Source organism: Leopardus geoffroyi, chromosome C2, assembly GCF_018350155.1.
Source record: "Leopardus geoffroyi isolate Oge1 chromosome C2, O.geoffroyi_Oge1_pat1.0, whole genome shotgun sequence".
Lineage (NCBI taxonomy): Eukaryota > Metazoa > Chordata > Mammalia > Carnivora > Felidae > Leopardus > Leopardus geoffroyi.
Window position 1 is genome coordinate 93890156 of NC_059333.1, and position 27099 is coordinate 93917254.

The 27099-nt window shown below is 40.5% G+C and overlaps 1 long non-coding RNA gene across 1 annotated transcript; it reads right to left on the reverse strand.

Moving 5' to 3' along the window:
- Nucleotides 1-982: 982 nt before the first annotated feature.
- LOC123611243 lies at nucleotides 983-25447 on the reverse strand. The gene is made up of 3 exons (XR_006718499.1): nucleotides 25261-25447; nucleotides 2457-2551; nucleotides 983-1420 (listed from the first exon to the last, which is right to left on the reverse strand). It is a non-coding gene; the product is annotated as an uncharacterized LOC123611243 (long non-coding RNA).
- Between the last annotated feature and the right edge of the window lie 1652 nt (nucleotides 25448-27099).

Genomic DNA, 27099 nt, shown 5'->3' on the forward strand with positions numbered 1-27099 from the left:
CCCTATGACCCAGCAATAGCACTGCTAGGAATTTACCCAAGGGATACAGGAGTGCTGGTGCATAGGGGCACTTGTACCCCATTGTTTATAGCAGCACTTTCAACAATAGCCAAATTACGGAAAGAGCCTAAATGTCCATCAACTGATGAATGGATAAAGAAATTGTGGTTTATGTACACAGTGGAATACTACTTGGCAATGAGAAAGAATGAAATGTGGCCTTTTGTAGCAGTGTGGATGGAACTGGAGAGTGTTATGCTAAGTGAAATAAGTCATACAGAGAAAGACAGATACCATATTCACTCTTACGTGAATCCTGAGAAACTTAACAGAAGACCATGGGGGAGGGGAAGGGAAAAAAAGTTAGAGAGGGAGGGACCCAAAGCATAAGAGACTCTTAAAAACTGAGAATAAACTGAGGGTTGATGGAGAGTGGGAGGAAGGGAAGGGTGGGTGATGGGAATGGAGGAGGGCACCTGTTGGGATGAGCCTTGGGTGTTGTATGGAAACCAATTTGACAATAAATTTCATATTAAAAAAAAAAAAAAGAAATTATCACAGAGAATCCCCCAGGTCAGCCTCCTGTCATGGTTTGCCTCACAACCATACGCTTATCCTGGGTTTTCCTGCCTGCTGTTCTGTATTTAGTACCTGGTTTTCTTTCTCTGGCAGTTCCAGAGTTGACAATTTGGAGAATCTGTTTGGTAATTAACTTCACCTTCCATTAGAGGCTACACCAGTGCAGTTGCATATTCTTCTAGCTTCCTGTGGATCCGTATTCTCCAGCCCATGGATGTGCCCATTTTCAAACCCATCCAGGCCAAGAATTCCCACCCGAGGAAAAACCCTAGGCCACCTCTGGCCATTCATCTAAGAGGGCGGTGTGAACAAAAAGGTCCTCATAGATCCTGAGGTAGTAGATTTTAAATGACCTCTAAAGCAATAAGCAGAGGTAGAAAAAAGGCAATAGGCCAAAGAGTACTGCTAAAATTCGTAATAACATTTATTTTGCTATACCCCATCTCCTTCCTAGCAGGCTGCTTTCATGCTCTTAGAGGCTTGGGTGGCTTGGTTCTGCAAGGGGACAGCAGCCTCCTTGCTTTCATAAATACAGAAGAAATATCACCTGGGTCCAGCGAGAAAACCATTTCACATTCTCTCAACCTGTTGGAAGCCCTGGTACAAGAATTAATTCACTCTACTGGGAAAGCGCAATTTTCATTTGCCATTTAAGAATGTTGGTGCATTGAAGGATAGGAGTTAAATAACATATATAAAAAAGATGATTACTTAAAAAAATTGATCCCTACAGAAATGTTCCATTGAAGTTCAGTATTACCAAAGCACAATAAGAAATGGCATTTTCTGGAGCCAGCACGGAGGTTGCCATGGTAAGAACGATTTTTTTTTTTTCAGTTACCTAGAGAAAGAATAAAGTATCAGAAACATGTGCAGTTTGTTAGGTTCTAAACACTAGCATAGGGATGTTTTTTCTTTCTAAAAAGGAGAATTTAATGGAGAATAAAACCTGTCCTAGACCATGACTTCCTAAAAGGGTTCCGGTTCTTCAAGGAGAATTGTAAACGTATTTGATTGGGGGAGGGGGAGGGAGGAGGGGGCCCTTCACTGTATAAAATGTCAGTGAGGGACCTCTGGGGTGTTTTTTTTAGTATGGCCTGAGGAGCTGGAGATAACACCAGATCTCTTTCAGGGTTGTTGCTCAGGTGTGCAGTAATTGGAGATCTCCTTTCCTCTGGCTCCTGTGTCTTTTATGTGCTTTTTCGTGCTGAGCAAAGCCAGGCTCACAATGTAAAGCCTCTCAGCTCTTTGAGTTACTGCAGAGAATGCACGTGCATCGAACTATTTTAGACTTCCTGCAGATGTTAGAGGGGAAATGAAGAAGATCCGTTTGAATTGCACAACCTTCCTTCTCCCTATCTCAATTCAAAAAAGAACAAACTTTAAGTATTTCTATTCTCTAATGTTCCTTCTTTGGCTGTTTTAGCCACCAAAGTCTTCTCTTTGGTGGCCTCTTTCCACTCAGGACCCAGGCTCATGGGCTAATATTTCTCCTAAAATCCTTTTCACCATTGTTTTTCCTCCCCTCTATTTTGTTGAAGAATTTCGGTTCTACACCCAAAGTTGCACAATCCAAATCATCATGGTTGGACGGGTTCAACAAAGTCCTCTGTTACATAAGGGCTAGAAACACTCTGTGTTAAGGACCTTGCCCACTGCCCAGGACAAATTAGGTCCTCCTCCTTCTCCAAAAACAGCATCCTTGAAATTCAGCCTCTTTTTACTTCAGCAGTTTTCCTCCCAAAAATTGTTCCCTGCAGTTCCAAGAATCAAAGACTCCTAAAAGCTGAAAGCTGAAAAAAGTTTGGGGAACAAATTTCACCCTCTCACTTTACAAGAGAAGATCATTATGGACCAGAGAGGGAGGAAGGACTTACCTGCCCAGGGTCACCTGGAAATTACAGTGATGAAATTGGGATGATAGCCCGGATCTCTCAGTCCTTCACATCCCCCAACACTCTTTCTGCATCATCTGTGACATTCAGAATATCTTTGACTATAATGTACAGTCAGAAATACATTTTACATTAGACGCTCCAATATCTATATGTGTATAAATATATGATATGTGATACTTATAATTACTACATGTGAGGCATGCTAATGTTTTCTATTCTTTTGTATTCAATTTCACATTTTAAAATATTGGTCATAACTCTCTAACTTGATTTCAGGCCCCAGGAATAGGTTGTAAGAAAGGGTTTGAAAAACATTGTACTACAACCCACTATCAAGTTCATTTGAAGTCAGGGAAAGTTTCATAGAAAAGCTAATTCTTGTGTTGGAACTCAATATAGAAGCAGAAAAATTGAGATAAATAGATGAGATAGAACAAGGATGAGGAAATGTGGTGGTTACTAGCATGTATGTAAATATCATCCCAGATAAACTATTTGAAGAAATAAAGAGAATAATTTAGGAACCAACACGTGGTAAATTCTGGTATAAGTATACTGGTGAGAATTAATAAAAGATGGAAGGAATACTTCAGTTCAAAAGTAAAACTATTTTATACTATAGAGAAAATCTTAGTTGTACAAGCTAAGTACATAGAATTGAGATTTCTTAGTTCATAGCGATTCACAAACTTGTCATAGATTCAAAGCACCGACTGCTCCTTTCCTGTCCTCACTGGCCTTACCTGTTAATTCAGCCTCTATATTCCTCATTTTCTCCTCATTCTAGATAAAGCTGAATTTTCTCTCAGCTGCCTTTATCTCTAGGGGTCAGGTTTCTTTAATGACAAGGACTCAGGCGCATCTTTCTTGGTTCAGACCTCTCTCTCTCTAGCTATGTGTCTTCCAACCCATGACTACCAGACACTTCCCATAGAAATTCCCAGCCAGGCCCTTAGCTCTGCACCCTGAGCCTCCAACTCCTCCTCCTGTATGGAGCCTCGAATCTGGAACTTCTTTCTTTCCACAATCTCTAAATACACTCCTCTATTGTTCTTGACATTTCCCCATGGGCTACTTACACACCCTACTCCTCACTCTCCTTTAATCCATGCATTTAACCCTTCTTTTCTTTTGTGCTTCCAGAATTCATGAAAGGAATAAGTTCTTTCACAGCTCACTATTCTTGATCCCAGGCATTGACTCCATTTTGGTCCTTTTTGGGGACAATGGCACAGAGATTTCTGCAGAAGCAAACCTCAGAGTTCTCAGGAGGAGAGAATCCTAGAACCAGACCAGAAGTTGAGAAAGAGCAGAGGAAACCACAGAGCACAATCCCTGAGACTATATAGCAGCCAGATTGGAAAAATTCTGAGCACTTCTTTCCTTCCCTCGTATGCCTTCCATCTTAGTCTCACCCCACCACTTTGGCTGAAATCAATTGTGAGACCTTCTACCATATTGCCCCTGTAGTAACTCACTTTTTTCACTCAAGTTTGTTTTGTTTTTTATGTTTATTTATTTATTTTTGAGACAGAGAGAGACAGAGAGAGAGAGAGAACGAGTGAGGGAAGGGCAGAGAGAGAGGAAGAGAGAATCCCAAGCAGGCTCCGTGCTGTCAGCACAGAGCCTGATGCAGGGCTCAAACCCACAAATGGAGAGATCATGACCTGAGCCAAAACCAAGAGTCAGACACTTAACCAACTAAGCCACCCAGGGGCCCCTCAAATTTTAATTATAGGTATTTAGGTTTATATCTCAATGCCTATATATGTCTCTGTGGCTGTCAGTGCCTAGCCCCATGCTATATAGACAGCAGGCATGTAATCAATGACTGTCAAAGTGCAGTTATGATCCCACATGCATCCTAGGTTGCTGCTTCAGTCCAATCTGCCTTTGCTGTACCCCAACCCATATTTCCCAAGACAATGCTCTTTCCAAAATGAAAGGAACCAAAGTTCCCAAGTAAGATTGACAAGTGGTCTGTATCTGGATATTTTCCATGACACATAATAAACTCAAGGAATATCCTACCAAACCCAGAAATGTGATCACTCCAGTCCTTGGGAAACATTACATCCTTGTAAGTTTTATTGTATAGATCTTGTTAGTGCTATATTGAGTAGGTGGGTTTTGTTTCCTCCTTTAAGGAGTGTTATTTTGTTCCGGTGGGTAGTTAATATTCCTGCAGATCAGCCTGATCTTTTCAAGATTGTTTTGAAGTTTTGTTATGGAAGATCTTGAGTTGCATTTATTCTAGAGGTAGATTAGCCCTATTCCTAAGGCATCACCTTTCAAGGGTCTCCAGTGAATGCCCAGAAGGTACAGGAAGGTTTCTCTTTTCTGGGAGGTTAGAATGGAAACGTCTTCCAGCCCTCTGGAAAACTCCAATAGCTATTCAGTACATGGTTTCCAGGTGGCTTTTCTTTCCTCAGGAGTTCTTTGTCTAGCCCCATGAAGTTGTGTTCAAGGAACGAGCAGATTACTAGGCAGATACTTCAGGAATCACTGTGTAGATTTCTCTGTGCAGCTCCCTTCTTCTAGTACTCAGCTCAGTGAGATGGTCATGCGGTGCTTGAGTAGCTCCTCTTAGTGCCACAGTCTGAAAAATGCCTCCAGGCAGAAGGCGGGAGATCACCAGGCTCACACTGTTTGTTTTTTCCCTCTGGGATCACTACAACCCCCGCTGTTCAACATCTGAAAACAGTCATTGAATACATACATCCAGTTGTTAATGGTGGGAAGACTGGTCCAGTACCAGATACCTCACAGTCATTGGAATAGGAAGTTATGTTAGTTAAATTAACCCTACACTCAACCTTAATGGAGAACACACTCTTGGGATTTATAGTAACTTTTAAAAAGCCTACTACAAGTGTTTCTACTATCTTTTTTTTGTTCAGCAAAAGAGGCCTGGTTAATTAGCCTAATTGATTTATTCTTTGTTGAAACAAGTGGTGGTCAAGATGTTCAGGCTGTCTGGGGATTTTGTACCAGCATTTCTGTGTCAGCCTGAAGGGCATCTAAGTTTCTAGCAAACCTGAGCCTAGCAGTTCATACTCTTTATAATGGTCCTGTAGGTTTAGGATTGCGATATATTCCCGTGTGCAGCAGATTTCCCCAAGGATTGTTGTTCATTGACTCTAACTGGGAAGGTAGCTGAATTCTGCCAGAATTTATTACTTTTCCCTGAAATAAGCCTTCCTGAAAGATATGGGTTGGACATATGATAGAACAGAGTTTTGAGTTCATCAGTCTGACAAGGACAGGTGATAATGATCATCGCTGACAAGTCTGTGTTTGTGTAGCAGAATGCTGTGTGGTTCTGGACTTCATTGTTATCTGAAAGGTAGGTTGTGGAAGGAGGAGAGTTCTAGCTCTTAATTCCTTCTAATCAAAAAGAATCTGATTCCTATAAATAATCAAATATGTTCAAGTCAGTTCACAATACCCACCAGAGCACTGAACAGTTGGAAGTTTTCACCTTTTACTTAGATCCCCTGGGCTCTGTGAATTATAGATGCATCAACATGGCAACAGCACTGTTTTCTTTTTCATAATTTTATTCTAGATGAACTGAGAGGACAGGTAGGGTTTATAGAGATTCATGACTAATTTCCAGGCAAGTATACTGGACAAGTTTTGATTAGGTTTGTTTCTTGTAGCCATTCTCCCTTGCTTGAGGTAATACAATCAGAGAAGCAAATGCATCATTATCTGTATACTCAGAGGAAGTGATGCTTTTTTAAACTTTATTTAGAGTTTTGCCTCAAATCTCATCCTTCACCTACATATCTTGTATACTACAATCCACAGTGCCTATTTTTTAAAAATAAAATTCTGTTTTAAACAATCTTTAGGAATGCCTGACTCATGATTTTTTTAGTAGATAACAATAGTCACTGCAGAAGTTTGAGGTGCGTGAAGGTCATCTACTTCACATGACCTTGCTACCAGGTTATAATGCAAGCGAGTCTCAGATTTTAGCCAATCCGCATATCCTATATACCTTTAATTTCCCCAGTGAGAACTCATTCCAACCATTTTTCAGGCTAATCAGCTATTATTTTCACCAATTAAAAAAAAAAAACTTCTAGTATTCACCATGCCAGTTAACAAACCAGGGTATTTTTTGAGACACATATAACAGAAGCATCTTAAATAACGAGTTCTGTAGTTCAGAATGCTGGCTGACCGTCTGAAATGTGCATTTTTCTTTTAGAGCCACAGACTGAGTCAATGCTGAAGCTATTTTAAAGTAAATTGTAGATATCTTAACATATTGTCAGACCTGGTCACAAGTATCTCCATTGTAAAAGGCTGTGTTAAGTAAAACTCAATGGGTTTTGGGTTCCTTAAAAGCATTCATACACTGTGTGACTGTCGCTTTTCCAAGAGGTGATAGGGAAGCTGGTGATGGTTCCAGCGTTCTGCACTTCCTAACCTCAGCTGGTCGTGGAAGCCTTTTTGGTAGTGTAGCCCATGGGACTAGTGTTCCTTAGAAGCCATATTGGCAAATGCCAGTCTGGCTGAGTTACATAGGCAGATGTCAAGGAAAAAACCTGAAGGCTAGAAGACGGGTACAGTACTATAATAGATATGCAATAATAAGATCCTAACTAAGGGTGGGAAAGCAAGACATCTTGAAAAATCCAATTAGATATTTAAAAGCATGGAATAACTTGGAACATTAGCATAACTTTAGCTAACCTTGACTGTAGAGACAGGCAAAGATATGCATAATCCAAAAGGATGTCATCTAAATATCTGCAAGTGTGATCTATCCAGGCAGGAATCGCATAAAAAGAATTCAGTATCCAATCCAGGAGTTCGCAGAGTAGGTGAATTCAGTCAAGTGGTGAGGTAATCTGTGTGTGCATGTGTGTGTGTGGGTGTAGGATAGGATCTGAAACAGATTCAGATCTGTCCCCTTTACATCAAAAGTCTTCAATAGAATTGTCCATTCTTACTGTCTCTCTTTATTCTCCTCCCATCCATTATTTCACTGAAACCAGTCTTGTCAAGGTTGCTAACTGTCTCTAAGTGCTACCTCAAGTGGGTGATTTTTAGTCTTCTTGAGTCAGTTCAATATAACAAACATTTTCAAAACTTCATCTATTTCATCTAAATTTTCACTTTTATTGACATAAAATAAGTGTCCTCTTGTTTCCTCTTAAATATCTACAGCAATTCCAAATGTAGCTGTTGATCTCTGCCTATGTCATTCTGAAAGCATCTTTTTTAGGAGCTTTTCCGCCCCTTCATGTTCGCATGGTACTTTTCCTTTGATACTTTCCAGCATTTTCGGTGCTATTACTTACACAGCCTTGGTGAACCATTAATGATTGAAGGTACTTGACAAAATACCAACTAAATTGCAGAAAAAGAAGTTACAGCAGAGTAAACTACACATTTCAGAAATCACAGAGTTCAGACCAGCCTGCCATAGTACTCACTGGCTCATAGTCTTTGTGTTTAGAGCTAAAGCTTATTGGCCGACAGCATTAAAAAAAACCATCTGTAACCCTTGCTTTCATTTCCTCGAAATGTGCCATAGCACTCGAAACACAGAAACATGTAAATGTGAATGTATACATAAATCGCATACATCACCATGGAGACACACACATCATGTTTTTAAATTTATTTCTGAGATAAACAGCATTATAACAAGTCAGAGCTGCCCCAGCCGGTATACAATGGGGTGTGCTTCTAAATATAAAAGGCAGGGGCAAGTGTATGCATAAGACAATAAACCTGAGTCCTCATATGTATTCCCATGATAGTATCCAGACTGGGTAGGACCTCATCACCTGATGTGAGTAGATTTGCCCTTGGAAATTTAATCCCATGCAATTCAGCTAACAACCCATATTTGTTAGGGATAAGGTGCTGGCATTTGTAGTTATGCATTGTAGACATTGATAACTATTATTCCTTCAAGACCAAAGGCAACAATATCTGCTAAGTTGTAGGATGCTAACATACCTGATTCTCTACTCATTGAATTGCTCCTCCTAGGTTTTGTCTTGGAGTTAATGTGAGCACTAGGAGGGGGCTGGGGAAAATGACAACTCTCTTCTGTGCTGGGCCCCAGGCAGGTGCTGTGGTGAGGACCGACTTCTCGACTTGTCGACTTGTCGTTAGGCATGGTGGCGGGGGGCGGGGGCTCACTATAGCTCGGGATCACAGTGTTCCTAGGGGTCTATGAAAATGTTTTCATTTCTATTAAAATCAGAAGAAAGGGGCACCTGGGTGGCTCAGTAGGTTAAGTGTCCGACTTTGGCTCAGGTCATGATCTCTGTTAGCTGTGCTAACAGCTCAGAGCCTGGAGCCTGCTTCAGATTCTGTGTCTCCCTCTCTCTCTGCCTCTCCCCAGTTCACACTCCGTCTCTCTCTCTCTCTCTCTCTCTCTCTCTCTCTCTCAAAAATAAATAAACATTTAAAAACTTTTAAATCAGAAGAAAAAATCTAAATGTTTAGGCTGAATAAAATGTTTTGATATATAATATCGATATATTCATCTTTATACCAATACAAACATAAAACTGTAACAACATTTTTTATGGAGAAAGGGGCCATCAAAGCAAAAGTGCTAAGAGCCCATGCGAGTCCCAGTGTCGCCCTGGTTGTGGCCAGAGTGGAAGTCTCTTCTGACTGGAAGATTTTGAAGTAGAAGACAGAGTGCTGCAGAGAAATGGCCTCTGTGTGTTTTCCCACAACAAAGGCAGAGGCAGTGCCTTAAAAACATCCCCATTTATTGATTCTTCCTGCCCCAAATCACAGGGCTGATCCGTAATAGAATACATCCATTGTATAGACTATGGGCAGCTGTTTCCTGCTCAGGGAGGTAGCAGGGTTCCCTGAGGGGTCAGAGTGGAGTGGCTAGTGCTTGTTGCGTGCAGATGCAAAAAGAATGCCCAAGACAGGTGTGGTATTAATAACATCATCAAAGTTTAGCAAAAAGAAGCAAAACTATGACAATAATATTTGAAGTTGGTAGGGGAGAGGGGTGTTTGAGAACTGTTGTGTCCAGGAGCAGCAAGTCCCCAAGGAGAGAGGTTAGTACAGATTGGAAGAGGATGATGCAGAACTGTGTCTCCAAATATGCTATTTTACCCTGTCGTCCTCACTGGAATGAAGTAGGTATCAAAATTATCTGGAAAGCTTTTACAAAGTGAGGGACTCCACTGAAGAGTCTAATATCTACCCCCACCCCTCCCTGACACACACAAGGGAAGTTTCCACACCCTCCCTTTAAAAATCACTGCCATAATAAGCTGCTATTACCGATGAGAAGATACTGTGTTTCTCACTATGCTGGATCAAAAAAAAAAAACAACACACAAAACAAAAAACCAATAACTACTGATGTAAAAGACAGAAGAGTACTAAGATACTGAGAGCTACCACTTCCCTCTTATCTACTATGTCCAGTTATTCTAGCACTTTGCATATTTTAACTCACTTTAGTCTTCACAATAATCCAACAAGGGGGGGGCATTATTACTACAGTCATTGTATAGAGAAACAGGCACAGAGAGGTTAGGTAACTTGACTACAGTCACACAGACAATAAGTGTCAGTGCTGGTGTTCAAGCCCAGGCACTCAAGCTCTGGAGTTGGTGCTATTACTGGTCGTTGAGTAGAGGAATCGGTAGTTAAAATGACACTAACATATGTCACAATACCTGTCCACATGAACTATTTACTAAATCAATACATTTTACCAATAACATCACTTGTGTTTTCCCAATTCCTTGTTTTATAAAACCCTAGGAGAGAACTCCCTCCATTGTCACTGAAACAGGACTTTTGAAATTCTGGGTGGATCCAAGCAGTTCATCTGGAGGGCCCTAGCAAAGAACTATCACATTTCAAACTTCCCAAATGAAGTAACTTGCCAAATTATGAAGTAACTAAATTCATACTTCAAGATGTTACATGTTTTGAAACAAATCTGGACTTATTCATATTTGTAATCATTTACCCTGATATTTCAACATGTGTTTCCTCTCTCCAGTGGATTACAGAATCCAGTTCAGATAGATTTCTCAACTCGATCTTGAACCTAAGAACTCCTTCCAATTCACCACACATGTGTCAAAGTGCAAAAGTATTAGAAGCCCATTGCTTTGCTTTTTTCATCTTATGCTTCGATTACTCTACCATGAACTAGAGTAGGTCTGTAAGGGCACCAAGCTCTTCTTTTTTCAGCCTTTAATACCCTGCCCCATGTGCTTGGAGCCTTGGAGGCTCAGTCTTGGCCCACTAGCGCCATGCCCTTCCCCCAACCTAAGGAGAATTTTACCTTTCAGGAAAGAAGGCTGTCCTTTTGAAAGCTTTTCTTCTATTGAAGACATTCAGCCATCTAGAAAACTTTTTTTCTGAAGGCACATCTCCCCTCTCCAAATTAACTATCTAAACCCAAAGCCAACCTTGATTTAAGGGTGGATAATAAATTGTTTTACATCCATGACGATCTGCCCAGTTGAAAATGGAAACGGATCCATGACAAGAATTGTGGAAAACTGTGAAGGGAAGCAAAGTGCTTTGTCTACAGAAGTAAAATGGCATGGAAATATTCTGCCCTTTCTTTTTATTGTGTGTGTAGCATTTAGTGTATTTTTATGATTGCAAAAAATAATACATAATTACCATGGCTATTTGGAAAACAAAGGCACAAAAGATAAATATAAAATAATCCATAGTTTTACAGCCAGAGATAACATATGTTAATCATGTTAATTCATGGGCATATGTCTATCTAGTCACTAAAGGAAGGACATGTCCTGTTGACTCTTTTGTTATATGACTGGTTTTTTCCTCTTCAATCAATATATTCTGATATTTTTCACATCATTAAGTATACTTCTACTTAGTGATTCTTTGTTGATGTATCTGGTCTAGAAATTGGATCTAACATAATATATTTGATATATATTTAGGTTGAACTACATAAAATTGCCATTTTTGCAGGTCAAATAGTTGAATATCATCAATTTTATATGTTTCCACCTAATATTTTCCCATCGCTGGATTCTTAGGTTATTTCCAATTTTTTATCTTACAAATAATGATGTGATGAACACTTTGCACATAAATCTTTTTGCAAGACTATGATTCTTTTCTTAGGATATATTGTTAATAGTGAAATCACTGAGTCAAGAAGGATGGACCTTTGATATGGCTTTTGATACATGTTGCCAACTTTTCTTCCAGATAATGCTGAGTTATAATCTCTTTGGCAGCTTTAGTGCTTAAAAAAAAAAAACAAAAAACAAAAAAAAACCCTCAATTATTCTGTTTAGCTAATCTTCATACTAAAAGCAGGAAATCATGTCACTGTTGGTTACCTTCCTAGCATTTAAATTTTATCACACAATATTTTTGCATGCCCAGAACCTTTATAAATCCATGGTTAATGCAGATGAGTGATAAAGCTTGCTTGGACCCAGCACCCAGCTTTTTAGTTCATGAGAGCTTAGTTAAAAAACTAGAAGAAATGCCTTCCCTTCTACTTAAGTCAATTCCCCTAGACTGCATTACTCGTTATGATGCTAAAAATGGCCAATGCTTCATTTGTGGGCATCAAGTTAAATTGCACTAGAAGATGCAGAAGCCACTATTTTGTTTTGTTTCTTAGTTGTTTTAGATGGAGAATAGTGACACAGTCAGTGAAGGAAAGCTGAGGGAAGATATGGTGTAGTTACACGTGTGCACATGTTTATGTGTATGAGTGCATATTAGGGAATCCTGGGGTTCATTCTTCTACAGGTAGCAATTGACTGGGGTGTAAAGGAAAGATGTTAACAGGTTCTAAAATTTTTCATTTTTAAGTTTTATTTTATTTATTTTGAAAGAGAGAGAGCAAATGGGGAAGGGGCAGAGGGGAAGGGAGAGAGAGAGAGAATCCCAAGCAGGCTCCGCACTGTCAGCACAGACCCCAATGCGGAACTCAAAGTCACAAACTGTGAGATCACCACCTGAGCCGAAATCAAGAGTCAGATGCTCAATTGACTGAGCCACCCAGGTGCCCCTAAAAATATTTTTTTAAGTGTGAATCAGCCATAATGAGTCAAAAGCTGAGGTGACAAAACCTGTATCTGAAAGTTCTTGCTTTAAAATCTCATCGCATTTTAGATATTATTTTAAGACTTTAAGAACATGGTTGCACTTGACTTGAAAAATGTTATCTAAAATATTCTTACTATGTGGACTTCCAGACAATTTAGAATCAACATCTTTGTAGGGAAAGGAAACAAAACTCAATTTCTTTTCCACATGTTGTCTAGTTAGTAGTATTTCAAGTGCTACTTCTGAGTTTTCTGAAGTCCTTTTCTATACAAATCAGGTAATTTAGCCCCAAACGTCTTATTTTGCCAGTGGAACTTATCTAGTAATTGTTAGTTTTATAGTTCTCAAGTTGCTTTGGGGAAAATTGCTTTCGGGAGACAAGACTTTTGTCATCTTTAGACTCAGATTAAACTACCTAAATTTGAAAGAGGACATTGCAATAGACAATGTACAACCTGATAGAAAATATATCCACATAATTTGCTTATATGTAAAACAGACAATATGCACATGGGGTTATCAAGGCAGATAAGAAAATTACAGTCATTGTAGTCTTTCTCCTTTCATAGAAAACCTCAACTCATATTAGACATTTTCCTGATAAAGAATATGTTTTAAAAATTATCTGCACCTCCCCACTCATAAGCTGTACATTTGTAAATCTGGAATGACAGGTGAGTGATAACTCTGGTTATCAAAGCAGGAGCAGAACTTATAACTTAAAGTTTGTTATAATAACACCAAAATTAGTTAGTAATAATTTTGAAAAGCTACAGTAGTGAGATTGGAAATCACACCAGTGCTGCTGACAGTGTGAATTAGTGCAAACTTTCTGAAGGGAAGTGACACTATGCTTTAATAAACTTAACATTTTTGTATCTCTTAACCTTGTAGTTCTGCTAAAGTAAAAGGGCAATTTGATATGTGGGGAAAGATTCATGAACAAATGAAACATTCGTACTCTTAATTTGATTGTAGTGTTTGGAAACAATCCAAATGTTAGAGGAACGCATAAAAAGTTATGTCATATGCTGGAAAATTATGTAGTAAAAAATGACATCTTCAAATGGTTTCATAAATGGAAAATGAAAATATTAAGTGGGTAAAGCAGAATATATTATATATTTATTATATATACATAAATTGTATACGTGTAAATCTTTTCACATTACTAATTCCTTGTCATGATTTGGTTAATATAGGCTTAAATGAGTAGGAAAAAAATCTTGAAGGAAATATACTAAAGAAACAAAAACAAAAACAAAAGATATGGCAAGAATGATTACTGATAATTACTGCTTTCTGATGTACATTTTTCTCCTATTCTAATTCCTCTGAAATGAATATATATTAAAGTGAAATAATATTTTGAATAATAATATTCATAAAATGAAATTTTTTAAAGTAAAAAAAAGAATGGAAGGGAGAAGAGAAGGAAGGGAAGGAAGGAGGGAGGGAGGACAAAATACTGATTTCAGAGTGGTTTGGAAATACTGATTTCAGAGTCAGACACTCTGAAATCAGTATTTTAAGGAAAATGTTATTCTGAAAAAGAAAACAAGAAAATTTTGGTTGGACTGATGAATGTGGTAATACAGATATGACTATTTCTCCGTTTCAAACTGTTCCATGATATGGGACAGAAAGACACATGAACTGAAAGATAATAAGAGCTAATAGTTCACATTAGGTGGACTTTGGTCCCTGGAGTTTAAAAACAAAGATAATGTGGGTAAATGTGGTGGTATTTATTTGGTGTATGTTTGGTAACTCCAATAACTAGGTATCAGCTACCCTGAACATAATTCAAGTCTCTCCTCTTCAGTGAGGCCCTTCCCCGTCTGGTCAGGTTCTGTGAATATCTGCCACAGACTCATCTTCTCATTCTATCTAGGATTTTTCTTTCTAGGGGCCATGGTTCATATCTTTCTGTGTCTGTTACCTAGCACTACCTACCTTGTCAGACGCTTTATTGCTGCCAATAAAGGAGCATATATTAGTCCAAGTTCTTGGTGAGAAGACAAACAACTGATTCTGAATACTTTAGTAAGAAAGGGAAATCATTGGAAGAGTCTTGGGTTGCAGACAGAATGCAGAAAAGGCCAGACATGCAGATTCCAGCAAAAACAAGGCAGGAAAGCATAGCCAAGAACTTTTCACAGAAACCACCTCATAGAACGTTGTCTCTACTGTTTTTGCTGTGGACACATGGCTGCAGTTGCAGGGACTAAGAGCTGTCTGATCCCACTTGACAGTCAAGAACTGGGAGAGACATCCGCTTGGCCACTCTCGCTGCCGGGGGCAGGGGAAGTGTAATGTCCATCTCCCCTGGCCTCTGTACTGGGAGTCGAAGCTTGACCCCCTCGCTATTGTTGAGAGTCTCCTCAAAGAAGAAGCGTGTTTGGATAGTGGGCAGCCAAAATGTCAACTATCCATTATGAACGGCCATGATGATGAAACCCTTAACATCACTTTCAGACACACTTGGGGAATTCATACCTCCTATTCCTGCAACTTTAGTTTCTGTGAGTCTGAGTGTCCTGGTTCCCAACAGGAGATCAATTACACCATGCACATAGTAAGAGTATCACTGAATTTAAAGCTACAGCTGCCCCCTTGTCATTTGAGTCTACTCGTGCCAATAGAACAGCAGGCACAAAAATAATTAGCACACTTGCAGGAGTCACTGATGATTACATGAAGGTAGACTTTACGCTACATAATGGGCTAGGGGGGAATATATTTGGCTCTCCGTGTTCCACTGGGGCATATATTAACACTTCCATACCCAGTTTTAGCTGCACACGGGCAAGTGCAACCACTCGCCAGTGGCTCAGACCACCCCAGGGAGGAAGGTCTGGGTCACTTAACCAGGCAAGCCACGCAGACTAGCCATGCAGTCTAGCATAAGTACTAACAGAAAGGGATGGTAATCTAAACAAGTGGAGGAGGAAGATGATGGAATGTCCATTGTTGTCCCAGGACAAACTGCAGTATAGGGGCTATAGTGCTCCCCATCAAATCTGCCTTTGTAAGATTCCCTTAGAAATTGTGAAGAATCAGGGGCACCTGCATGGCTCAGTTGATTTAGCTCAGGCCATGATCTCACGGTCATGAATTCAGCTCAGGTCATGATCTCATGGTTCATTCTGTGGGTTTGAGCCGTGCCTTGGGCTCTGTGCTGACAGCTCAGAGCCTGGAGCCCGCTTCAGATTCAGTGTCTCCCTCTCTCTCTGCCCCCTCCCACCCCCCACTCTCTCTCTCTTTCTCTCTCTCAAAAATAAACATTAAAAAAAAATTGTGAAGAATCTATACGTAGATGGAATGAACTTGATATAAGAAGCGAGTGGATCTGACCAGTACATGGGGAGGATATGGTGAGTGCTGTTGATGTGTCACCCAGATCCAGTTTACTGAGCTGGGGTATCAATCACCACCCAGCTGCTGTGCTCCTTCTCCAGAGAACCGTCTCCAGCCAACAGGAGCTGCCTCGAGAAGTTTTGCCCTCCCACCCCACCACATGTAGGAGCAGCATGAAGCCAAAGGTTGACTGACACAGGACCACAAAAAGCCAGTCCCCTTGTCTCAATATGAGATAAACAATGTGGTGCAATTTATGCTCCAGAGCTCCCTATGGGATCAGCGTGAAGGTGGGCCCCCACTGAGGCCTCATCCTTGCTAGCCAGCTTCCCTCACCTTATCCTGGGTTCAGGGTTCCCTCTCTCCTGAAAGTATCCCCTCAACAAATCTCCTGCATACGCATACCCATCTCAGGCTCTGCTTCTAGGGTGATCTTGAATAGTCACCATTCAATATTTTTTAAAAAGACTTTTTAAAAAATTTATTTATTTTGAGCGGGGGCAGGGCAGAGAGAGAGGGAGAAAGAGAGAGAATCCTCAGCAGGCTCCACACTGCCAACGTGGAGCCTGACGTGGGGCTCGAACCCACGAACCATGAGATCATGATCTGAGCCGGAACCAAGACTCAGACACTTAACTGACTGAGCTACCTAGGTGCCCCTAAAAAGACTTTCTTATTAATTACAAAGAATTTGATGTCTTAGGTGGTATTTTAGTTGTACTTCTGTAACAAAGATCCTTTCGCCAATTAAAACTGTTATATTTGGGTCACTTTTTTCCAGTTTTTAAGTTTTCCCAGAGTGTGCTTTGTGGGAAACAAGGTTCCCAAGATAGTCCACACACACACTCACTCACACACACACACAAAACAGTAAAGGATTTTGTGTCAAATGGTTTGAGAAACCCTGCAATGTATGTGTCAGTCTGGGAGACTCGTTGTGCACGTGATCCATGAAAGACTGTGAGGTAGCAGCACCCAGTGCTTAAATGCCCCAACAGATCTGTTTTCAAATCCTAGCTCTGCCACTAATCAGGCTTGGGATCATCATTTAGCTTTTCTGATCCCAAGTTTCCTATACATAAAATTGATGAGCATATACCTTATAATTATAATGCAAGAGGGGCGCCTGGGTGGCGCAGTCGGTTAAGCATCCGACTTCAGCCAGGTCACGATCTCGCGGTCCGTGAGTTCCAGCCCTGCGTCGGGCTCTGGGCTGATGGCTCAGAGCCTGGAGCCTGTTTCTGATTCTGTGTCTCCCTCTCTCTCTGCCCCTCCCCCGTTCATGCTCTGTCTCTCTCTGTCCCAAAAATAAATAAATAAACGTTGGAAAAAAAAAATTATAATGCAAGAATGAAACAGTAGAATGCACAAAAAGCACTCAACACAGTACTAGGCACATAGTAATCAGCAATAAATCATGACAAGTAAATAAATAAAAATAAGTGACTTGAGTTGCGGGGGAGAAGACTGTTAAATTTTCTTGACCACAGAACCCTTTCTTTTTTAAAAAACATACGAGTCAGAGAAAAAAACAAAAGATGCATTTCAGAAAATGCTGATTTGGTGAAATTGAATCATGCTCACTCATTACAAAGTAGACAGCATTATGTAAGAACGTGAACCAGGTAAACAGTTAAGCAAGATAACTTGGGCAAATACCCCCAGTGACAATTCAGAGATCTCTGCATGAAAAACAAAGCAAAACAGGGGTGCTTGGGTGGCTCAGTCAGTTAAGCGCCTGACTTCAGTTCAGGTCATGATCTCATGGTTTGTGAGTTTGAGCCCTGCGTTGGGCTCTGTGCTGACAGCTCAGAGCCTGCTTCGGATTCTGTGTCTCCTTCTCTCTCTGCCCCTCCCCCGCTTGTGCTCTGTCTCTCTCTGTCTCTCAAAAATAAATAAATGTAAAAAACAAAAATTTTAAGACAAAACAAAAACCCAAAAGTAAAGAGTCGTTATTTTAATTCTAAGAAAATTAACCCCAGCCTTGCTTGTATTTTCCAAATCAATGCTAACTTTCCACTTTGGCTACATGATTGCCCAAGTATTCTTGATATTTGCTTACCTAGTTATATGTTATGTGTCAACTTGAAAAATTGGAATCCCCCTGCATCTCGAGTCTGGGTGACCCTACTTTATTTATAGCTCCCACCCCCAACCCGGCCCAGGGCCCCTGGGAGGGATCAGAGAGGGCACAATGGGACAGGAAGAGTAAGAAGCTCTGTAATAGCAGAGCAGTAGCTGGAGCCAAAGTAAGAGGCAAGGTGCTTGTGCTTTACTTGATAGGACAGGAGGCTTCAGCTAGAACATTTTTATGGAATTAAGTCAATAAAGCAGTTCCTTTATTCCCAGAATAATAATGAGAAAATTTCAGAAAAGGAGATTCTGTAGGTATTATGTTAGTTTGCTACGGCTGCCATATAACAAAACTCCACAGACTGGGAGTTTTTATTTTGTCATGGTCTGGAGGTTGGAAGTCCAAGATCAAGGTGTGGGCAGGTGTGGTTTCTGCTGAGGCCTCTCTCCTTGGCTGGCAGATGACTACCCTCTCACTGTGTCTTTGCATGGCCTTTTCTCCAGATGTGCCCATCCCCGATGTCTCTTCCTTTTCTTATAAGGACACCAGTCCTATTGGATTAGGGTCCCAGACTTAAGACCTACTATACTTACTTACCTCCTTAAAGGTCCCATCTTTGAAAAAAGTCACATTCTAAGATTGGCTTTCAACATATGATTTTGGGAGGAACATAATTCAGTCCATAACATATTCGGTAAAAATATAGATCAGACATATTTTTTGACTGCCATAAATTCTATCTCTTGAAGAAATATTTATTAGCCTTGACCTCAGTGAAAGAGTTCATCTATGAATATTTACTGCTATAGTGTACTGCAAGGTATGACTTTCCTCTCTGCACTCCTAGGGAAATGCTATTTGCATACAGAGTAATCATTTTAAAATCATTTCATCACTTAGAAGAGAGTGGATCTCCTCTCTCACAGAGCCTTCCCCAAAAGGCCATCTGTGTCAGAGTCATATACTTCTATGGGGAGAAAGAGCCAATTTGGGGTTGGAAATCAGTATTCTAGTCATGGTTTTACCTCTATGTAGTTGGAAATTTCCCTTTCCTCCTTAGGGCAAGGCAAATTCACCCTGCAGCGGTTCTCTTGGGAAACAGGTTTCCGTTTTGGCTTTTTTTTTTTAACTTAGGTTCAAAATGTGTCAAAGATCATCTGTGCTTTGCTGTTTTCAGGCAATTCTTTTGTTAGCATATCCAGCATTTGGATGGCATACAAAGTAGCTAACACATTACCATGGCATGAGTCCAGGCTTACAAACTAAACAAGATAAACTAGTTAATAGAAACAGAACTTTACAATACAGACTCTGATTTCAACAGAAGGGGCAAAAACCCAGAAAGGTTATTTTTTGTTTTTTTGTTTTTTGTTGTTTTTTTTTTCTTTTATTGCCACAGATATGGTTCCCCACCCCCCCTCTTCCTAACAAAATGTTTATAAAGAGAAACAGTGTCTCTTCCAAGTTTTTTTCTTGGATGAGTTATTTGCAGATTATGTGTGTTTTGACGGCCTTCATATGGGTGGAGAATAGAAAGAGCTGTCATATGGAAATTCATCAAATGTTAGAGCTAATAAAAAGGCATTACCATAATACAGTATAAGACCTTAATTTTTCATATGGAGAAAAAAAAACCCACAAAAACTCGAGGTCCTGAAAATTAACTAACCAAGTCCAGATGTGTCAGAGATAGCATTGGGTCCATTGCCATGTCTCCCAGCTAAAACATGAACTCTTCTACACCAGAGACAGTGATTTATGCTTCTTTACATTTCCTTTAAATCCCAGCAACTGCTGGGCACATGTAACACTCTAAAAACTCTTGTGTATCAACAATGCCATTATCCTAAAATGATGGTAGAGTCTAAGAGCATTAAAGTTCTCACAAACAGAGGCACCTGGGTGGCTCAGTCAGTTAAGTTTCGGACTTCAGCTCAGGTCATGAGCTCACAGCTTGTGAGTTTGAGCCCCATGTCAGGCTCTGTGCTAACAGCCCAGAGCGTGCAGCCTGCTTCGGATTCTGTGTCTCCCTCTCTCTCTCTGTCCCTCCCCTGCTCGCATTCTCTCTCTCTCTCTCTGTCTCTCTCTCTGTCTCTCTCTCTCAAAAATAAATAAATGAACATTAAAAAAATAAGCATTTAAAGTTCTCAAAAACAAACAAAAGGGCAGTGTTAATTTCATAACAGAACCATGTAAAATTATTTCAAAAGATTAATATAGTTTGGTAAAATAATCCCTAAATCTGATGGTATCATCAAGGGAAAACCACCATGTGATTACCTAATATGTTGTCATATAGAATCAAATAAATCTTTCAGAGTTAGAGAGAACCACAGAAATTATCTAGCACTAGCTCCTAATTTTACAGCTAAGAAAAACTAAAGAAAAAACAAGAATAACTAAGACTCTCTCTTGAAGAAGAAGCTGAGATAGCTTTTTATAAAAGACAGTGTAGTATCGGCAAAGCAACAGGCAAATAGATCAAAGGACAAACTCGGGAACTCACGGAAAAGACCTATGCACTTATCGAAACTGGATATGTGACCAAGTTAGTACCAGAGATGGACAGGAAAAGAGTGCATTTATCAATAAAAGGTTCTGGGACAGTTGGTTACCCATATGGAAGAAAAATAACATGGCACATCCTACCTCATTCCATAACAAAAAAAAATTTTTTAATCCCAAGTAGATTGAAAGTATAAATGTTAAGACATAAATACGTGGAATTTTATACCATGTTTATGACTTGGAGTAGGAAAGGATTTCTTAAACAAGACATAGAAAGCACAAAACATACAGAAATAGATTAATAAATGTGACTACATTAAAGTTAAAAACACCTGCTTATCAAGACGCACTATTAAAAGAATGCAAAGAAAATCCACAAAAATACCAAAAGATACTGGCAACACATGTAAATAACAAAGGACATGTATCCAGGATATGTGTAGATTTTCCATGAATTGATAAGAATAAGACAATCCAATAGAAAAAGAATGTTAAAGACATTTGAACAGTTACTGCATAGAAAGTGAAACCCTAAATGAACGATAACCTAGCAAGAGATATTCAATCTCACTATAAGAAAACACAAATTAAAGCCACAATGACTTCCAATAATGCACCCACCAACTGGCCCAAAACTTCTACAATACTAAGTGTTGATGAGTGTGCAGTGCAATAAGAATTCTTTTACTGTAGGTGGGATTACAGATTGGTGCTAGCGCTTGGAAACTTTCCCTAGTGAGGCGACATGAACATAAGCCACAACCCAGATAAATGGACACATGTGTCAGGGAAATGTATAAAAGTACTCATGGCAGCACTACCTATCCAAAACACGAGAAAGCACCCAAAGTCTTTTTAGCAGATAAATTGTGGAACATGTATGCAATTAAATACCCAAAAGCAATGAAAATTTTAACAAATTACGGTTCACACATCAACACGAATGAAATGTAAAAATAATAAGACTGAGTGAAATAAACAAGTCACAAAAGAATATTTCCTGTACAATTCCTTGTACATAGAATTCAGGTGTGGTAAAATTATTTTTGTTAAAGCAGAAAACTGGGGCTTCTGGGTGGCTGAGTCGATTTAGTGTCCGACTTTGGCTCAGGTGACGATCTCATGACTTGTGAGTTCGAGCCCCACATCAGGCTGACATCTCATATCCTGGAGCCTACTTCAGATTCTGTGTCTCCCTCTTTGTGCCTCCCCTGCTTGTGCTCTGTCTCTCTGTCTCTGTCTCTGTCTCTCTCTCTCTCAAAGATAAATAAATATTAGAAGAAGTTTTTTTGAAAGCAAAAAAAGGAATACAAAAATCAAGACAGCTATTTTCTCTGGGAATAAAGAGAGCACAAGGTAGTGTCCAAGTTACTGGACAAGGTAAGAGATTTTATTCTAGATCAAGGTCTTATATTTATGACTTGGGTTATAGTTTATGGCTTTTATGGCTTTATGATTATTGTTTATATTGCACATATGCATGTTTTATATTACCTTATCTATGTATGATATATTTTGCACCACAGAAATAATTTTTTTTAAAAAAGGCAATAAAACCAATATGGAAGAAAGGGTGCTAGGCTTGGAGTCAGGAGGTACTACCATAAATTCAAATGTTAAAAAAAAAACAGGTTTCTGTAAACGTTTAGTCACTCAACTGTTCGGTAGTGGAAAGAGTATTTGGAGCAAGGAGAAGCAGAGTAGTGGATAGTCTTTTTAAGTTCTTTGGATAATATCATGGACTACTTTTGAAGTCTGGGGATACTTAAAAAAAATTTTTTTTAATGTTTATTTTTGAGAGACAGAGAGAGACAGAGCATGAGCAGGGGAGGGGCAGAGGGAGAGGGAGACACAGAATCCGAAGCAGGCTCCAGGCTTGAACTCATGAACGGTGAGATCATGACCTGAGCCAAAGTCAGACACTTAACCAACTGAGCTACCCAGGTGCCCCAAAGCCTGGGGATACTTAAGCATCACTCCATTGCCTAGATATCAAGTACTTTCTGAATGCCAGACTCTTTGCAACATTTCTTTGTGTTATCACAACAAATCTACAAAGACTGTGCTATTGTATCTGTTCTATAGACAAGAAATCTGAGGCTCAGAAAAGTTAAATGCCTTGCCCAAATCAATCCAGTCAAAAAGGAGATAGTACACCAAAACTCCTTAAACTCTATCGTGCAGATGAATCTCCTGAGATATTAAAATGCAGATTCTGACTTCAGGAGTTCTGGGAACCCAAGAATCTGCATTTATAACTGGTCCACAGACCCACTCTGAATATCATGGTTTCTGGAGCCATGCTGCCTGGAACCATGATGCTACCATTTAATAGTTTTATGGCACAGGACAGTTACATTCCTTTTTCTCATCTGTAAAATGGGGGTAATAATAAGGCTTAGTTCATCAGGTTGTTGTGATGTTTATAATATTCATGCAGGGTTTTGAATAGTGCCTGGCACTTAGAAAGCATTTGAAAATAGTAGTCATTTTTAGTAAGTAACATAGAGCTACATTTCTAATGAAAATTTCACTATTACTAAAAGAGCTAATAAATTATACCAGAGAGCCCTTGGCACAAACATTAGGAAAAATTGCCAAGAGAATCCTAGCAAGAAACTCTGCCATTTTGACTTTTTATACTCTATTCATACGTCTTGCCCAATCTTGTTACTTCATGTAACTTTATAGAAAAATACTTAATACCCAGCAGACTTGCTTATGTGGAGAATAATTTCCCACATCTTTCTGCAAACTAGCTGCACTATGTATGAGGAAACAATTTTCTGGGAAAACAGCTAAGACTGGGAATCCATCCAGTTGTTTAAAACTGCTGATCAAATCCAGACTGACAAACAATTAAAACAAATTTTTTTTCATGTATTTTTGAGAGACAGAGTGAGACAGAGTGTGAGAGGGAGAGGGACAGAGAGAGAAGGAGACACAGAATCTGAAGCAGGCTCCAGGCCCTGAGCTGTCAGCACAGAGCCTGACATGGGGCTCGAACCCACGAACCATGAGATTATGAACTGAGCCAAAGTCGGATACTTAACTGACTGAGCCACCCAGGTGCCCCAAACACTTTTTAATAGAAACTAGTTTGAAGTTAAAACATTACATTAAATGGAATCATTGACTAATGGTATTTTGGGGGTATTTCTCACTGTTTGCAAGTGAGAAACAGCATTAGTACCAAAGTCCTCTCTTCCCCAACATCCTAACAACACTGCTGTCCCTCCCTAATCATTCAGGTTCCAGCTGTGATGTGGTCTTTGTTCATTCCTTTCCTTTATCAGCCTGTAAGATTATATTCAGCAAGTTTATAAATGATCTTAACACCACCAATAACCGTGGTCTTTGGTCAGTGGAGAAGCAAGCCAATTAGCTTGGTTGTAAATGCACTTTCCAAAGAAAATAAATGTGTGTTCCCATTTGAAAATGCAAGAAACCTACTGGGAAATAATAACTTGGATGCCATAAACCACTCCTGCCCACCCCAACAAAGGGACGACAATCCGATTCAGCCAAGGGACGAGCAAAACAACTTAGCTGAGTCTCCACAGGTACATCTGTCAGAATGATTAACCTTAGTCACAATCAGACATAGTGACCTCCATTAGTTAGATAATGGAGGTGAAAACAGATCGTGTTCCTTTATTTCCTGGCCAATTACACAGCCCTATTTTCCTCTGTGTTCAATAGAAGTGACCTAAAAGCTTTTGAGGCACCAGTCTAGGTACAACAACCCTTCAAAAATTATTTTGTTCTCTCCTTTCTTTGCAGGGGAAAATATCCCAAAGGGTGCTGTTTTGTAGACCAGCAGAGACTGTTTAACTGCACTCTGGAATAGAGAAGAAAAGCAAATCTGCCTGGTGGCTTTTGCAGTTTGCCTGGTGGATTTCCTCTTTCAGACAACAATTAATTTAGCCCATTGTCTGAAAAAGAGGCTGAGCTCACTGTGAGCTGGGCTCTGTTTACACTGGATTCTATCATTTCGTTTCCATAGCTTTGTGAGTTTGAAAGTCAAACCAAACTCATAATTAGGTTACTTGTTTAGATAAAATATTATTATTATTATTATTATTATTATTACTATTTGGGGTTAAAATTCTCTCTGGGAATGTCCCACAAAGACACGAGGGAAGTGACACAAGAATCCCAGAGTGCTCTTTCCTGAAGACAGAGGAAAGGTTGCAAAACCTACGGAGACACAGGAGTATCTGTGAATTTGAAAAATTGTACAAACATTGACTATGTAACAGTTTAATGCTGAGTTACTGAGACAAATGCAAAGGGTCTCTGCCCTCAGCATCTCATACCCTGTTCGGCAGGCATTCAAGATTTGGTTCTGCCCTTCTCAGGACAGCACAGGAGAGGGGCAGCTACTAACTTACTGAGAGGCCAGGCTGGCCCCCTGACCTCCTTTCCCACACTGGTATGCATATCACCAGCTTAAAAGGAACTTCTTGGTCACAGATCCACACCCAGAGTTGCCCAGAATACTCCCCAGTCGTTGTATCCAGGACCTGGTATAGGCTGAGCCACCACACAGGATGAGTTGTGGAAACTTCTCCAGCACACTGAAACATTTCAGGCCTGCCCTCCAGTACTGGCACCTGGCAACCACAAGCCACCACCTTTTCCTCTCTTCCTCTGAGCACATGCTCCTGCTCACTCCCTTCCTGTAACAAGGCCACTGTGTGACACTTCTGCCCTGCCGGCCCGCCTTCTCTCTCTCTTTCTCTCCACCTCTTCCTTCCCACTTACTGCTTCTTTATGAAGTGCTGAAGTGCCAGGAACTCATAGCACCGAAAATCAAAGATTAATAGAAAAGCGTTTCCCTGTGAGGTTGCACTGGAGTTGTTTTCTCCCTCCTCCCGCCAAGCAGACTTCCTGGTCTTTGTTTATCATTGGCTCAGGGCTAAACTCACTGAACCTAGCAGTCTCTGGGCTGCAGGGCTAATGGAAGAAGGCCTGGCGGGAAGCGAGGCAGCTGCTCTCACCTCACTTCCATCCTCTGCCTACTCCCAATGCCATGTAGCTGTTAGAATCCCAACGTGACAGAAGAGAAATTCTGATCAGAGAAGTTAATTGGCCTGCCTGGGAGCACACAGCTCATATGGTCTCCTTCTGAGATGCATGACCAACCCCCCACAGAGTCTTGCAGAGCCTCTTGATCTTTTCCTGCTCCCAGAGTCGAGGGCTCCTCTGCATTACCACAGAAAACCATCTCTCTCTCTCTTTTTTAAGTTTTTATTTATTTTGAGAGAGAAGAGAGACAGAGAGAGATTGAGCGTGAGTGGGGAGGGGCAGAGAGAGAGGGAGAGAGAGAATCCCAAGCAGGGATCTCTCTGCACTGTCATCGCAGAGCCCAGTGTGGGGCTCACACCCACGAACTGGGGGATCATGAAACCAAGAGTCAGACACTTAATGGACTGAGCCACCCAGGTGGCCCAGGAGACCGTCTTTTAGAGGTGGAGCAATGGCTGCAGGCCATGGGGAGGGGGCATGGCCTTCTGACAGGAAGCATGGCAGCATGAGGCCCAACACTGGGGCCTGCTGTGGTGAAGAAGGTCAAGCACAGAGCCACTTCCTCAGAAGGCCTGATGGTTTCGCTTTCCCACTGCTTCTGCTCATTTCTTTTAAACTATATATCACTGTTTAACAAATTTCATGTTTCTTTAAAGTCAGTGGGAAAGTGCCACTTCTGGAAGGCTGTGCTCAGAAAGTCATTTTGCTTCCTGCTCCCTAGCCCCCTTCTTTCCTGAGTTCATCTTAACTTTGCTCTGTGCATGGGAGCTGGAAGTCTGCACCTGCCAGCACAGCTCATCAAGGCTCCCTGCAGAAGTAACACGGCTGTTTGTAGTAGCCTCAGAAGCCGGTAAGGGCATTGCCTTAGCTCACCACTCCCATCCCCATCACACCCACCGCCCCCCCCATCACAAAAACACAAATCTTATTGGAAACGCAGTGTCTGATATGCATCTGCAGCTGCCAGGTGAGTGCTCTCGCACATCTCCCACTGTGCTGTTCTCATCCAGGACCACACAAGCCACTTCACAGAAAGTCTGCAGCCACCCCTATGCCACAGCTTTATCACCTTTGAGAAGGCCTGTCTTCCTGTCTGAGACGCCAGTCTATGGTATCTTCAGGTATTTTCAGTTACTGTTTCCACTTAAAAAGTAATACCCTCCTTCATCCACCCACCTGTTTACCCAAAATTTATTGGTGGGGCAACTATACTTCTCAGTGTACCAGAATGGTACTAGTTTATGCCTTTTATCCTGGCATAGTTATTAATGGCATCCTCTTTTACTACCAAAAGCAACCCAGTTTGGGGGATAAGTTATTTGGTCACCTTATGTATTGAATACATGCTATAGGCTGGCCCTGTGACAGGTCCTAATGATGCAAGGATACATTAAACAAAGTCACTTCCTTTTAGGAGCTCACAAACTCAAGAACCTTATCTCCACATTGTACAAGGATCTCTGAGCAGGTATTATCTTTGATGGCTCACCCCAACCTGTCTTTCCCTTCTGGTCACCCTCACTCAGGCCCAGTTAATTGGTGTTGCTGTGGCGTTCTCTCACCCTGTTGGCTGTC